At 42.0% G+C, this 13819-nt stretch overlaps 1 protein-coding gene across 1 annotated transcript in view; it reads right to left on the reverse strand.

The window, feature by feature from the left end:
- PPM1E (protein phosphatase, Mg2+/Mn2+ dependent 1E) overlaps positions 1-13819 on the reverse strand; it is an 811755-nt gene that overhangs the window by 449510 nt on the left and 348426 nt on the right. The gene's annotated exons all lie outside the window — the stretch shown is intronic.

Below are 13819 nucleotides of genomic sequence, written 5' to 3' on the forward strand. Positions count from 1 at the left end.
AATTGGGTGTTCCTAAACTGTCTTGTTCAGTTGGAAGAATAAGCTTATCTCACTTGACTCTTGCTGCCTTCCCTCCCAGATAAAATCCTTCATCTCTATTAATTGCTATCCATAACTTCTCCTCTTGTCCAGAAATCTTGAGTAAAGAAGTTGAGAGGTACCCTATCTAATGTCTTATACTTGTCCCTTAACCCCTCAGGAAGGCTACTGATTAAAACACAAAATGGGAAGTACCACTTAGCGGTGCAGAATGAGATGATAGGTACACTATTCCCAGGGAAGTATTATTTTTATGAAGGTGCAACATTCATCATAAAACCATGTCCCCAACATACAATTTTTTAAAGGTGAAGGGCATACAAAAACATAATGCTTTCCACTCCATGTGTAACAATAACAGGTCATATGCTTTCCTTTAACCAATACACAAGGTAAGTACTTATTACAATCCCTAGAAAAAATAAGGGCTTGCTCATAGGTATGAAATCTCCCCCTCATTACCCAGTCCTTCTGTCACCTAAGTCTGTTAATCCATTACCTGGACCTAGTTTGTTAGCTGGAAAAAAAAGGTCTGAGTAACATGCGCAACACTTCAAAACTGATGCAGTTTAAGAAGCCACATTAATGAAAGGATGTACTACCTGTCCAAAAAGTATACTAGAATCTTCTCTAGGCCTATAGAGACTTGCATCATTTGCCACCCTTCTACTGATATTAATGGAACTTTACAGAATTTGTATGTGAATTCTGATACACCAGTCTTCTGACTGACCTATGTTTACATTCAACTTTCATTTTGCTAATCACACTAAATTACTTCTAGCTGTGTTGTTTCACAAAATGTATAAGTAACCAGATCTTAAATTCTGTCATAGTTGCAGTTTCACTTCTCATTTAGGTTAATAGGTGTTTACTAGGCTAACGACCACAAGGACCTTTTTATTTATTTATTTAGTTTACATTTGTTGACCTGGATTGTCCGACTGCGCTGAACAGCCCTTTTTCAGCAGAGGCAGAGGGAGAAAAGCTCCAACATATTAAACAATTTTCATTATAAATTAACATTAAACAGCAATGTTACAGGATTATTACAAGGCATTAAGTAGCAATACAATGTTATACAGTGTCAATAATCAGAAGTATAGCAAAACTATTTCAAGATGTATAAAAAGAAATGTTATTTAAATATGTCATTTTAAGCCTAGCCATGCATCCCAAATCTCTGACAAGTTCTGACACCCTTGATAAGAGTAAGCATGGGCCTGGGAGATGAACCATTTACAGGTTACCTGTTTGCATAGGAGCCAAACCAGGGATTTCAGTCTTTGGCTACAGAAAATACAAACATATTAACTATAGAAACACTGAATTTACTGAAGTTTTACATAACTATATACATTTGTAAAATGGAAGAGTGGTGGAGGCATCCTCATCTAAACCAGGGCATATCCAGGTTCTGAAAAAGTATTAACATAAAATTCTAATGTCCCTACTCTTAAAATCATTGAAGCAAAGTATACTTTCAGTAGCTGTACAAATGCAGTACCAAATATACTCTTTTTGGAACAGTACAGTACCCATTAGGTCTGGGTACAACACCTTTACTGCAGTGACCGTCTCATAGGCACAGTTCTGTATATGTGCATGAGATCCCACTAAGTGGCAAGTCTTCATGAATCTTACAAACATTTTTCATATGAGTGTCTCTCCCACCACATTTCTCTGCAAGTCTTCTAGCAATGCAGTAGCACCCAGCATCCTCTTTGGTTGCATTTCCGTGAAGGATTTTACAACATTCTTCACAGAGTGAACCTTTAAGCTGACCCTTAACCACAAAGGAATCATACAAGTTTCAATCCTTGGTAAATTACAGTACGGTACACTTAGCAATGGTTTTATGTGTTGCTTCAAAATATCAAGTGTATTTCCTGTGCAGATAACTGCAATTTAATCATGTAGATTGATCACATTTATACACAGGATGACCTTAACATATGCAACTAGTTTACTGAGAAGCAAGTAGCTGTCAGATCTTTTTAAGAATTGTTTTAAGTTATGGCACTTAAAGCGCAAACAAGTTTGCTACTGTAGTCAGTAACCAGGCAGTCTCGCCATCTTCAGAAGAGGTCCCTTACTAAGCATATCTCCACATTCACATACTCAAGAGTATGCCTGGTCTGTTATCTTCATGGAGGCTGTCCACAAAGTAACAAGCTTAAAGTTCAATGTGTGCCAAAGAATAAACAATTGTTTAATCCCTGACACCAGCAAATCCATTTCTGTAGAAAGTACAGTTTTGTACCTACCATAAATGTAGATGTTCGAGTGTACACCCTGCTGCAGTCATCTCACTTGGGTTATCCTGTCGTCAGGTGGTCCCGCAGTCGGCTGGAATTCCAAAGTCTTGGTCCGGCGTCGGTTGCTGTCACCTCTTCCCTGACGTCAGTGCGCCAGGGGTATATATAATGCAACCGACGCCATTTTCTTCAGTTTTTCTTGCCCCAGATGTCAGGTGCCCCCAAAAAGGTGGTCAGTAATTAGTACCAAATTGAGTAAACTTGCACAAACACAAAATCCCTTCAGCTATAAGCAAGTACATCAGGAAGGTATTGAAGAGATTTAGCCAGAAGGTCAGAGGGGATGGAGAGAGGGTAACCTTGACTGCAGCAGGGTGTACACTCGAACATCTACATTTATGGTAGGTACAAAACTGTACTATGTTCATCGTGTTACCCTGCTGCAGTCATCACACTTGGGTTGAATCCCAAAGCTAAGGATGGGTGGAGGTATCATAGAGGGTTAGAGGAGGCTAGAAGGCCCTGCAGAACTGCAGTGGCGAAGCCTGCCCTGGTCTTAGAGTAAAGTGGTAAGTGATAGTGTTTGGTAAAGGTGTGTATGAACTCCAAGTTGCAGCTTCCAAAATCTCCTTGGTTGGAACCCCCCTGAGAAAGGCTGTAGAAGTAGCTGTTGCCCTGGTAGAGTGGGGCCTAATGGTAGCAGGAACTGGTTTTCCATGATGGGTGTAGCAAAACCGTATGCAATGACCTATCCACTTGGAAATGGTTTGCTTTGATATAGCCTTCCCTTGAGAAGCTGTAGCATAGGATACAAAGAGCTGGTCAGATTTTCTGAAAGCCTTAGTTTTGTCCAAGTAGTAACGAAGTTGCCTGTGAATGTCCAAGGAATGCAGGAGTCTTTCACCTTTGTTCTGTGGATTTGGGAAGAAGGTGGGTAAGTGGCTGGTTTGATTTAAAGCCACACTGGAAACCACCTTAGGCATAAAGGAATGATTAGTTCGTAGAGAAACCCTGTCTTGATGAAAAATAAGGAAAGGTTCCACTGCCATTAGTGCCTGTAGCTCTGAGACTCTTCTAGCTGAAGTTATTGCTAGCAGCAGGGCAGTCTTCCATGATAGGAACTGAAGATCTGCAGAGAAAGCTGGTTCAAAGGGAGGTAGCGTTAGTTTTTCCAGAACAAAACTGAGGTCCCATGTTGGTGTAGGTGCTCTCCTGGGGGGGGTCTAATGTTTTTTGCCCCTCTGAGGAACTGCCTTAGAAGTGGATGTGAAAATAAGGGTGGATCCGTGTTGTAGTGGACCGAAATAGCTGAAGCATGGATTTTAATGGAGGAGAAAGAAAGTCGTTTGTGCAACATCTCAGTTAAATACTGTAGAATGTGAGGCATGTGAGGCTGAATTGTGTCTTGGCCTTTAGATTGGGTCCAGGCACAAAACCTTTTCCATTTGTCCGAATAAGCCTTCCTGGTGCTTGGCCTCCTAGCTTCCAGAATAACATCCATAACTGCTTGGGAAAGAGGAGCTGGCTGGATGCTTAGTTGATTTGCCATGCAGCCAGATTTAAGGTTTTGAGCTGGCTGTGAGGAATCTGATTGTTTTGCTGTGTGAGTAAATGGGAAATTTGTGGTAATATCCATGGTGGGTCGTGGGCCATATTCCTCAATAGCGGGTACCAGTGCTGGCGTGGCCAGTCTGGGGCTATGAGAATCAGTCGAGGTCTCTCCTTTTTGACTTTCAGAAGTACCTTTGTGAGGAGAGGCAATGGAGGGAAGGCATATACTGTCAGGTTTTTCCAACTGAAAGAGAGTGCATCCACTTTCCACGCTTGATGGTGAAGTGCCCTTGTACAAAATTTTGTTAGTTGATAGACCTGTTTGCCAGCCCTCAAAACTATGTCTGGAAGGCCCCATTTTTGAGTTATCATTGTAAATACTTGTGGATCTAGTTTCCACTCGTGGGGATCCATGATGTTTCTGCTGAGGTCGTCTGCCAATGTATTCTTCTGTCCTGGCAGGAATTGAGCTTGTAACTGAACTTGGTAAGCCAGAGCTGTGTTCCATAAGGTCATTGCTTACCTGCACAGAGGGTAGGAGTGGGTACCCCCTTGTTTGTTTATGTACCACATTACTGTGGTGTTGTCCGTCTTTATTGTCAGTTGTCCTGGATGTAATAGATCCTTGAAGGCTGTCAGAGCTTTCTGTACAGCTAGCATCTCTTTTTGATTGATGTGCAGATTCCTTTGATCTGCAGTCCATACGCCTTGAATGCACTGTCCTGCCATGTGAGCCCCCCAGGCGTAATCTGATGCATCTGTTGTGATAGTTTGCCTGGCTGGGGGCAAAGCTTTGCAAATGGTATTGGTAGTATGCAAGATGCCATGAAGCCCAAGGCCTGCAGAATTTTTCTTGCAGTTAATTGGGCCTTTGTTGCCATTGTTTTGAAATATTGAGTCAGTTGTAGTTGTTTGTCTGGCATCAGATAAGCCTTCTGGGCCTTTGTATTCAAGCTGGCACCCAGGAATGTCATATTTTGTGAGGGTACTAGTTTTGACTTCTTTTCGTATACTGTATACCCCAGGCAATTTAGTAGATGTTTCACAAAAGCCAGATGATGTAATAGAATGTCCTTGCTTTCTGCTTGGATGAGGCAGTCGTCCAGGTATGGGTATATTTGAATTCCTCTTTGTCTGCAGTATGCAATTACTGGTGCCAGGCATTTTGTGAAGACTCTGGGCACAGTAGATAAGCCAAAGGGCAGTGCAGAGAATTGGTAATGGGTTGAACCTGCAATGAAATGGAGGTATCTTCTGCAACTTTGTCTGATAGGGACATGCAGGTATACCTCCTTGAGGTCCAACGTTACTAGCCATGCTTCCTTGCCCAACATGGGAAGAAGCTGCTGTAGTGTTAGCATCTTGAATTTGGGCACTTGCAAGTAGGTGTTTAGAATTGAAAGGTCCAGAATTGGTCTCCAGGCATTGTCCTTTCTGGGCACTAGAAAAAGTCTTGAGTAAAATCCTTGACCTTGCTCTCGAGTAGGTACCAGTTGAATGGCTCTCATGTCCATGAGAGCTGTAATTTGTTTTTGTGCCTCTGCCCATTGATTTTGTGGCAGGTTTGGCATTCCTCTTTTCATTGGCAAGGTGTGAAAATGGAATCTGTATCCTCGTAAAATTATGTCTAGGACCCATTTGTCCTTTGTGACAATGTGCCAGTTGTCTGAAAAAGTGCGAGTTTTCCTCCCAAGGGGCTGCCAAGAGAGTGTTGCTTGGCCAGATGAGGTGCAAGTCATTGAGTTTGCCTTCTGGTAGATTGGGACCTGTCTTCTCCTCCCTTCTGTGTTGTAGTGCCCCATTGGCGAGGTTTGTACTGGGCTTGTGGTTGTCCTCTGCCCCTTGGGTGTCTGTATTTACCCCTCTGTGGTCTGTCTGTAGCTGGAAAGGACCAATTTTTTGTTGGCCAGTTTCTGCTGAAGCGAGGGGGCTGTACCTGTAGGAAATCTTTGACTGTCTGCATAGATTTTGCCTTATCCAGCATTTTCTTTAAGACTTATTCTGCTTTAACTCGCATCTAGAAGTTTTGCTTTAACATGATCAGGTAGAGTTTGTTCCTTTAACCAAGCATGCCTACGTATAACAGACCCAGTGACAGCTGCTCTGCAGGAGGCCTCCAAAGAATCAAACCCACATTGTAAGGTATGTTTGCCCACCTGTTCAGTGGCATGCAACAGATCCTGCATTTCTTTCAATTCAGATTGTTGAGGGAGAGTGGTCATTTTTTGTGTTAACTGAGAGATTAGAAATTGCTGATACTTAAGCATGTGGAATTGGCAATTTAGTGCCCTCATAGCTAGAGTGGCTGAGGTGTAAACCTTTTTCCCCCACCTGTCTAGTGCTCTGGAATCCCTCTCAGAAGGTACAGGATTTTTAGCCATAGAAGCCTTAGCCCCCTTGGGACCCTGGGAGATTGTCTCTGGGTCAGCAACAGGGCTTTTGTAAAGAAATTTGTGGGAATCAGGCACTCTATAGTATCTGTCAGGCTTAGCCAGAGCAGGAGGAAGAGAATCAGGGTTAAAACTGGATTCTAAGTAAACATCATCCACAATGTCTAAAACTGGTGGGATGGCAAGTGGTCTGTGTTGGGGGAGTAAAAGAAACTCTCTGAGCCTTTTCTTCGAGTCAGAGTAGTCCTGACCTTCCCAAGTGAAAATGTTCCCTCATAGTGTGTAAAGTTTCCCCAAAGGAGTAGTCTTCAGGAGGAGAAGCTGAGGGAATGGAATCCTCAGCATCAGAATCTTCATAAAGGGAGAAAGAGTAATCTTGGTCCTCAGAGGAGTCTGAAGAAATGGACACTTGTTCAGAGGATGCATAATCTTCCTCTTGTCTAGGCCTTTTGTCAGGAGGGGGCTGGGAACCCCTGATTAAAGTGATCAAATCTTCAGCCATTTTGAGCATCTGTTTCTTAGGCATGGGGCCTTGAACAGGGGCTGAAGTGCAGTCTTTTTAGATTTAATAGGAGTCTTCGTCTTAGAAAACGATTTAATGGTGAGCGTCATCAGTCTGAAAACGCCTTCAGAAACCGATGGCGTTTCTGCAGCACCAACATCTTTTTCAGCAATGTCGTCGGTAGGGCCTGAACTAAATGGCTGCGTCGGCCTGGTACATTCCGTCAAATATTCTGAAGCAGTCTCGGGTTCCAGATCTGCGGTAGTCAGGGGCTGCGTCGGAGCCTCACTGAGGACCGGAGAACTGGAGACCGGGCCAGTCGAGGCCTCCGAATCTGGCTTAGGCCTGGGCTGTCTGTCCTTATCCTTGCGTTTTTTGTGCACGCCGGTAGTCGGTTGCTCCGACGGCATGGTGTAGTTAAATTTCCTACTGAAGTGGTGTCGTGCGAAATCAAAGCGTCTTTCAATAGTACGCTTATTAAACCTAGCACAAAAACGACAACTAGTGACGTTGTGGTCTGGGCCTAGGCAAGGTATGCAATAAGAATGAAAATCCTTATGAGTTATTTGCTTCCCACAAGAAATACAATTATTAACTTTTTCTGACATCGGTCTGAGGCAAGAAAAGTTTTCCCAACGGGGTACTTAGCTTTATAGAAGACTTCGGTCTGAAATTCGAATTTGAAAATCTCAGTAGTCGGCCGACCGGCACTTGCGAACTGCTTCTGCTTCGGGCACCGTGTGGCAAGAAAGACTGAAGAAAATGGCGTCGGTTGCATTATATATACCCCTGGCGCACTGACATCAGGGAAGAGGCGACAGCAACCGACGCCGGACCAAGACTTTGGAATTCCAGCCGACTGCGGGACCGCCTGACAACAGGATAACCCAAGTGAGATGACTGCAGCAGGGTAACACGATGAACATCTGCTATTACTATAAGTAGAAAATTACACCTAAATAAAAATTAGATCTGCCCTCCCCCACTCAACTTTGGCCTGCACCAGTCATTTTGAACTTGGTTTGTTAGTTACACATCACAGCTTTTGAATCTAAAAAATGAGAAACAGTTTCATGTTAAGAAATGAAACTACTCTAATATTCAATCTCGGCTACATATTTCTTTCTGAGAAGCTCTGTCTAGCTATTGGTGTAGAAGACTTTCTGTAAATTTGGTGGTGTGTGGGAATCTAAGTATGCCATTTGAATCATATTCCTAAGCTGGGAAAGAAGCTTGTGGCAGGGTCTTTCTCCTTCACTCTCCAACATCTCTTGTTAAGGACTACACCCCTTTCCCATTAATTAGTGAGGGGAAACTAAAGTCATTCCTCCTTCAAGGACAAACTTCTATCTATTGTGAAACACAGATGCTTTCAGATACCATCTCATCTCCATCTTTGTAGCTGTTTAAATTGTCTTGTCTTTCAAGAGTACTTTGTAAATATTAATCTTGTGTCTAGAACTTCTGAACTTACCTGATTTTTCTTAACTTTGGCAAGCAATGTACTTCTCCTAATGTGCAATTGTACTTCTACTGGCATTGGCATATATATTAATTTGTTAGATATTTAACCATCACAGTATGCAATCTAATTTTACATACTACACATCTTGATAGCCTCAGATTCAGAAGAGGCTACGCATAGTTCGTCTTGGTCATGACAGTCTGCCAGTACAGTCTACGTGTGTTTTTACCTGAAGAAAAGCACATGACCTTACATGAGCCACTGGTTTGTATAAGGTGCTACAACAGTGGGGGGTCACAGGGTCACTGCTGCATGTTGTTTGGACCCCATATCTGAGGAATGAGACTTGTGTCTACTTTCTCAGAATTAAGTTGAATGTGTGCAAGGTGTGTGTTATTTTGCATCACTGTACTCTGCAAACAATGTTGCATTAACGACTGTGATCTGGAGTAATCCAATACTGAGTGTGCAGTAACTGGGAAAAATCAACATTTCTAAGTCAGTTGTCACAATTCTATCCTGGAGAAAAAGTAGATCTCTCTCAGAAAGTGAGGGGAAGGCATCATTTTAAGTGGAAATGTTTACATATTTTGGATCTTGCTGCTGAGTAAATGTAGAAAGCATAAGGAGATTGACTAGCAGATGTGTCCATTAGTGGCAGTACTGCAAGTACTGTATCACACTATCCAATGTGTGATAGTGACAAGTCATAGGATGAAGGTTACAGTTTACTGGTCACACTATGTTCCTATCCTCATGTACAATGGTGAGTTGTGACTCAGAGGATAAGACTGCAGATACAAATGGCAGATGTGAAGTTCATTTGCAGGCTAGCAGGCTTACTCTCTGGGAAATTGTTGTGAGCTTAGCAATCCAAGAGGATCTCATTGTACTGTTGCTACTCTGGTGGGTTGAGAATACATAGCTGAACCAGTTTAGACATCTAAAGAAAATGCCCGCTGGACACCATCTATGATAGTGTACGAGCTGTAGCCCACAGGGAAAAGGCCCCTGGGCAGATGTAGATTACTTCTCCCATAGGGATCTGGCAGGATGAGCTGAACATGTTACAGAAGAAGAAGTCAGGTGTGTTCTGCTCTGCTTGCTACTTCTGTCACCCTCTCCTGGACAAGCAATTCAGACAATGGTTGGTTGGGTGGATAGATGGACACCTCTTGGCGCATTAAATGACCTCTATGCTTATTTGAAGTTTACTGTCTTGGCTTTCTTGGAACCTACATGCCCCCCAGCAGAGCTCCGCTCTATGAGAAATATTCCAGTTTAAAAATATTTCCTCCTCCCATATAATCATGTTGAGAAATATTCTTCTTGCATTGTATCTAAAAATGACTTCTAAGAAACAAAACAGAAAAGTATTCTGAAGGGGTGTGCAAATCCTACTACCCATACGAGGAGCAATCATATTTTCAGGAATGTAAGGGAAGTACAAAACTGCTGATAACATTTTAATCCATACAGAAGGCAACAGTTCAGAATGACAAAAGTAAGCATGGCACTTATGAAAAATGAATATTTCTGCCTCTTGAAATGTCTTTAGGGACCCTTTATTTTGTACCTCCATTTCAAAAACTGATTTGTCTTTAATGGTGTGTAACTACAAGAGGCTTCTTTCTAACCTCCATACACATGATATAATCTGTTCATTTCAAGGAAATCTTTGGGTTTACCTTCTTATCATACGATCACAAAAGGTTACTAGGTTATTGGCCCTAAGACCTCTACAAGCCTAGCCATGTTATACTCTTCTCTCCTTATGGGCCAAGATATATAGTCTATGTTTGTGCACAGATATAAGATCATCAGCAGCTGCCCCTGACTAAGAAGGACATAGGTGAAACCCCCAGTGTAAATATATGGTTTCTCATGCAATTGTCCAGGTTACACTTAAATGGGGTCATTGAGGAGCTCTGTTTTACATGAATGGGAAGTTTGTTCCAGAGGAGTGGCAGCCTCTGGGAGATGCATCTGTCTGTCCAACATGTCCTGTTAATATCGCAGGCTAGGTTAACCTAGAGCAAGTGAATCTTGTCCCATTGGATTTGTGGATGTGCAGGAGGTTCATCAAGGAAGGGTGCGAGTCCGAGACTGCTCTGTAGGCCAGGCAAAAGTTGCCTCTCAGCAGTTTATATGATACTGAGCAAAATGATAGAGCCTTCAGTCTGTCTGTGTAGGTCATGTGCTGTAGGCCCTCAATTTTCTTGGTGAGAAACCTCTGAGGTCTCTCTAGTTGCTGCAGACGTCAGGTGAAGTACATACAGAAGGCAACATTGTACTCTATTATTTGTCTGATGAGAGCCGAGTACAGTGGAGTTATAACCTCCTTAGCTTTGGCTGCTATACCCTAGCTTATGAGATATGCAATGTAGAAGGCCTTCCTTACTACCGGGGACACCTGATGACCAAAATTAAGGCCATCAACTTGCTTTCCTAAATCTCTCACCACTGGGTTTGAACTTAGGGGTATATTATTAATGCTGTAATTGGCAGGGGTTTCTCCTTTGCCAAAGGGGATGATAATCCACTTTTTTGAGTTTAGTTTAAGGCTATGGCTTTGACACCAATCATATGTCTGTGTAAGCCCATTTTGTACTATGTTGTCATCTATGGGGGATTCGATGATTGCACCCAGTTTGTAGTCATCAGCAAACTCGGTAAGCCATAGGCCATCTACTTTCACCTGGACTTCTGAAAAATAAATACCAAACAGTAAGGGGCCCAACACAGATCCCTGTGGAATACCACTGGTAACAGGCCTGCTAGTAGAGTTGTCAGCCCCAGTTTTGACTGTATGTGTTCTGTTTGTAAGCCAGTTGGCAACCCATCTAGTGACGTAAGGGTTAATCCCCAGCTGGGTAAGTTTTTCAAAGATGAGTCAGGGATTGTCTCAACGGCCTTGCCTAGGTCGACATAGGCAGTGTGAACTGTTTTGCCTTCATCCAGGGCCTTGGTGACATTCCCAAAAAAAGTCCACCAGGTTGAGCAGGCAAGATCTGCCCTTAACGAAGCCAAACTGGGTCAGGACAAGAGTTTGAAGGTCACCTATATCTCTGTTGATAAGATCCCTAATGATTCTCTCCATGGCCTTGCAGATAAGATTGGTTAAATTTATGGGTCTATAGGTCCCTGGGTTGACTGAGGGGCATCCTATGTGCAAGGGGATTATGGCTGCTGTTTTCTACTCAGCTGGGAAAAAGCCAGTGCTTAAACTGAGACTGAAGAGCATACGTAGTGGTTCAAGTGTCTAATTCTTACAGTTCTGAAGATGATACATACATCCCCCACAGAAAATATGAAATGAAATGAGTACATATTTTAATTTTAATACTTTAATTTCATAAGGAAACCCTTCATTTTCTTATGTTATTCTTCTAGTGTCATATCTAAGAATATATTACAGCTGACTCAATTCACAAATGGTATAATTACAGAAGAATCCATTGTACTCCATAATAGAGCTAACAAAAGAATTAAACAAAGGTAGCAGTATCTCAGCACTTTCACTAATAAATGTTTTGAAAACACAACATGTGATAGCAAACTTGTGTTTTACAGTATGAGCCACATCAGTTTGGAAGCTGCCGAGATGACTTATAAAGTATTTAAAGAGCTTCATAGTGCTTCAGCTACATCTCAAAAAGCTACAAATTCAACCAAATAAGAACTGCCTGAACCCTGAAGTCACTGAGACTTTTTAAAAAAAAAATTTCTTTGCAGACATGAAGACCACCTACATCCCCTGTGCAGGGGGTGGTTCCCTACACCTCCCAAATTTAGATATACCAAGTCCATGATCACAAAACTGCAGAGAAACAATACAGATTTCACAAATACAGGAATCAGTGCTTGTGCACATTTAGAAACCACATCATCAGTAATTTCCTATGGAAAACGACAAAATGTGGGGAGCTCAGCACTGGGTGTAGGAAAGCCCTCTGTATGTAAACAGCATTTTAGGTTATTAGCTAAGACATGTTGTCCTTTCCCAAACTTCATACCATTGCACTTATTCTTGTCAAACTATACTTTATATCTATAATTACCACTAATCTGTGTGTGATACAGGATTTACCCACGACTAGTATGGTTTATTCATGACAGCAAAGGCTAAGTGAGTACATTTTTGCTTACTTTTTTCTTCTGTCTGATACTGACATCAGGTATCTCTGTGCTTGCAACCTATGGTCACCATTTCTACAACTCACACTCCTCGTTGGGCACCCCGTGTGACCTACACTGGGAGGTTCTCTGGCACACAGCTATAATCCATGCAAAGGCTCTGATGGATGTACTTATCACCACACCTCTCAACCCCAATCTGCAAGAATTATGGACAAAGGCAAAGCAATGAGGAAACAAAGGCCCAAAAATCAGAGGCAGTTTTTTTAATTATTGCTCTTATTAGCTTCGAAAGTTGCTAGAATAATTTATTTTGTATTAGCATGCATTAATGTGCATCATTATTTAGCAACTTCAAGCCCCAATTGTTCTTCTTTAGGCTTTTCCTGGTTAGGGGTGGCCACAGCGGAACTCCGGTCCGCTAATGATTGGCAGCAGATTTTTACAATGCCGAGGTGCCAGCTCGACGCCCAACCTTCGACGAAGGCACGCCCATTAACGCATGTCTTTTGAACACCACTCAGCCATGGGGAGGACATGCAGACTCCACACAAAAGGTGCTCCAGTCAAGAATCAAACGGGAGAACCTCTTGCTGTGAGGCGACAACGCTACCACTGCATCACCACGGCTTAACTTCAAGCCCCAATGATTTATCAAAAAACACACATTTTATAAAGAGTAGACCAAAAATATGAAGTAAAAATCTTCACATTCTGGAAAAATAATAAGTGTAGCCTTTCAGGATGAACTAAAGGCTTTGATTATGGTTGCAATTTGTTGCGTCACAAACTATCTAAATGGAAAATGAGGAAATCAAACCCAGGTTTACAGGGGAAAAGTTATGGTTGAAATATATAAGAAGGTACTATTTTTTTATTTGTTTATCTGAGAACAGTATGTACCAGTTCACATTTAGTCAAGTGCCATGATAACAAATAGCATGACAGACCAAAACAAGTACATCACGAAGGATGAGAAGAACAGGTCAGGGATACTTGACATCAGAGGTACCGCACAACTAATTATTGCAAAAATTAGGGACAAAGTCATAAATAATGGAAGAACAAAGGCCCACAAATTGGGACACATTTCAAAAATTTGTTCTTATAAACAGTGAAAGTTGCCAGGATAACAGGATTGGCATTAGAATTAATTTTCTGAAGGACACTGAGAACGAAGCTCAACTGTCTGGCATTATTTAGTTACTGCGATCCATAATGATTTGCCAGAAAACCACAAACTGTATGAGGAATAGACCAAAAATAAAAAGCAAAAATTGTGACTTTCTGTGAAATTCTGGACAGCTGAGACATATGCAGAGATTTCACAGAAGGTTAATTCTACTCAGTCCAACAGAAGTGCTAATAGGACTTAAGACACAGTCTGTCCTCTTATAATACAGTTACAGGCTCCCTTGTTACTAAAATACTGTCTTAGCTTGTTCCAAGAAATAGAAAAGCTGGCATCAAGCCTCAG

Source organism: Protopterus annectens, chromosome 13.part0 (assembly GCF_019279795.1).
Source record: "Protopterus annectens isolate FY-2018-M chromosome 13.part0, PAN1.0, whole genome shotgun sequence".
NCBI classification, from domain to species: Eukaryota; Metazoa; Chordata; order Ceratodontiformes; family Protopteridae; genus Protopterus; species Protopterus annectens.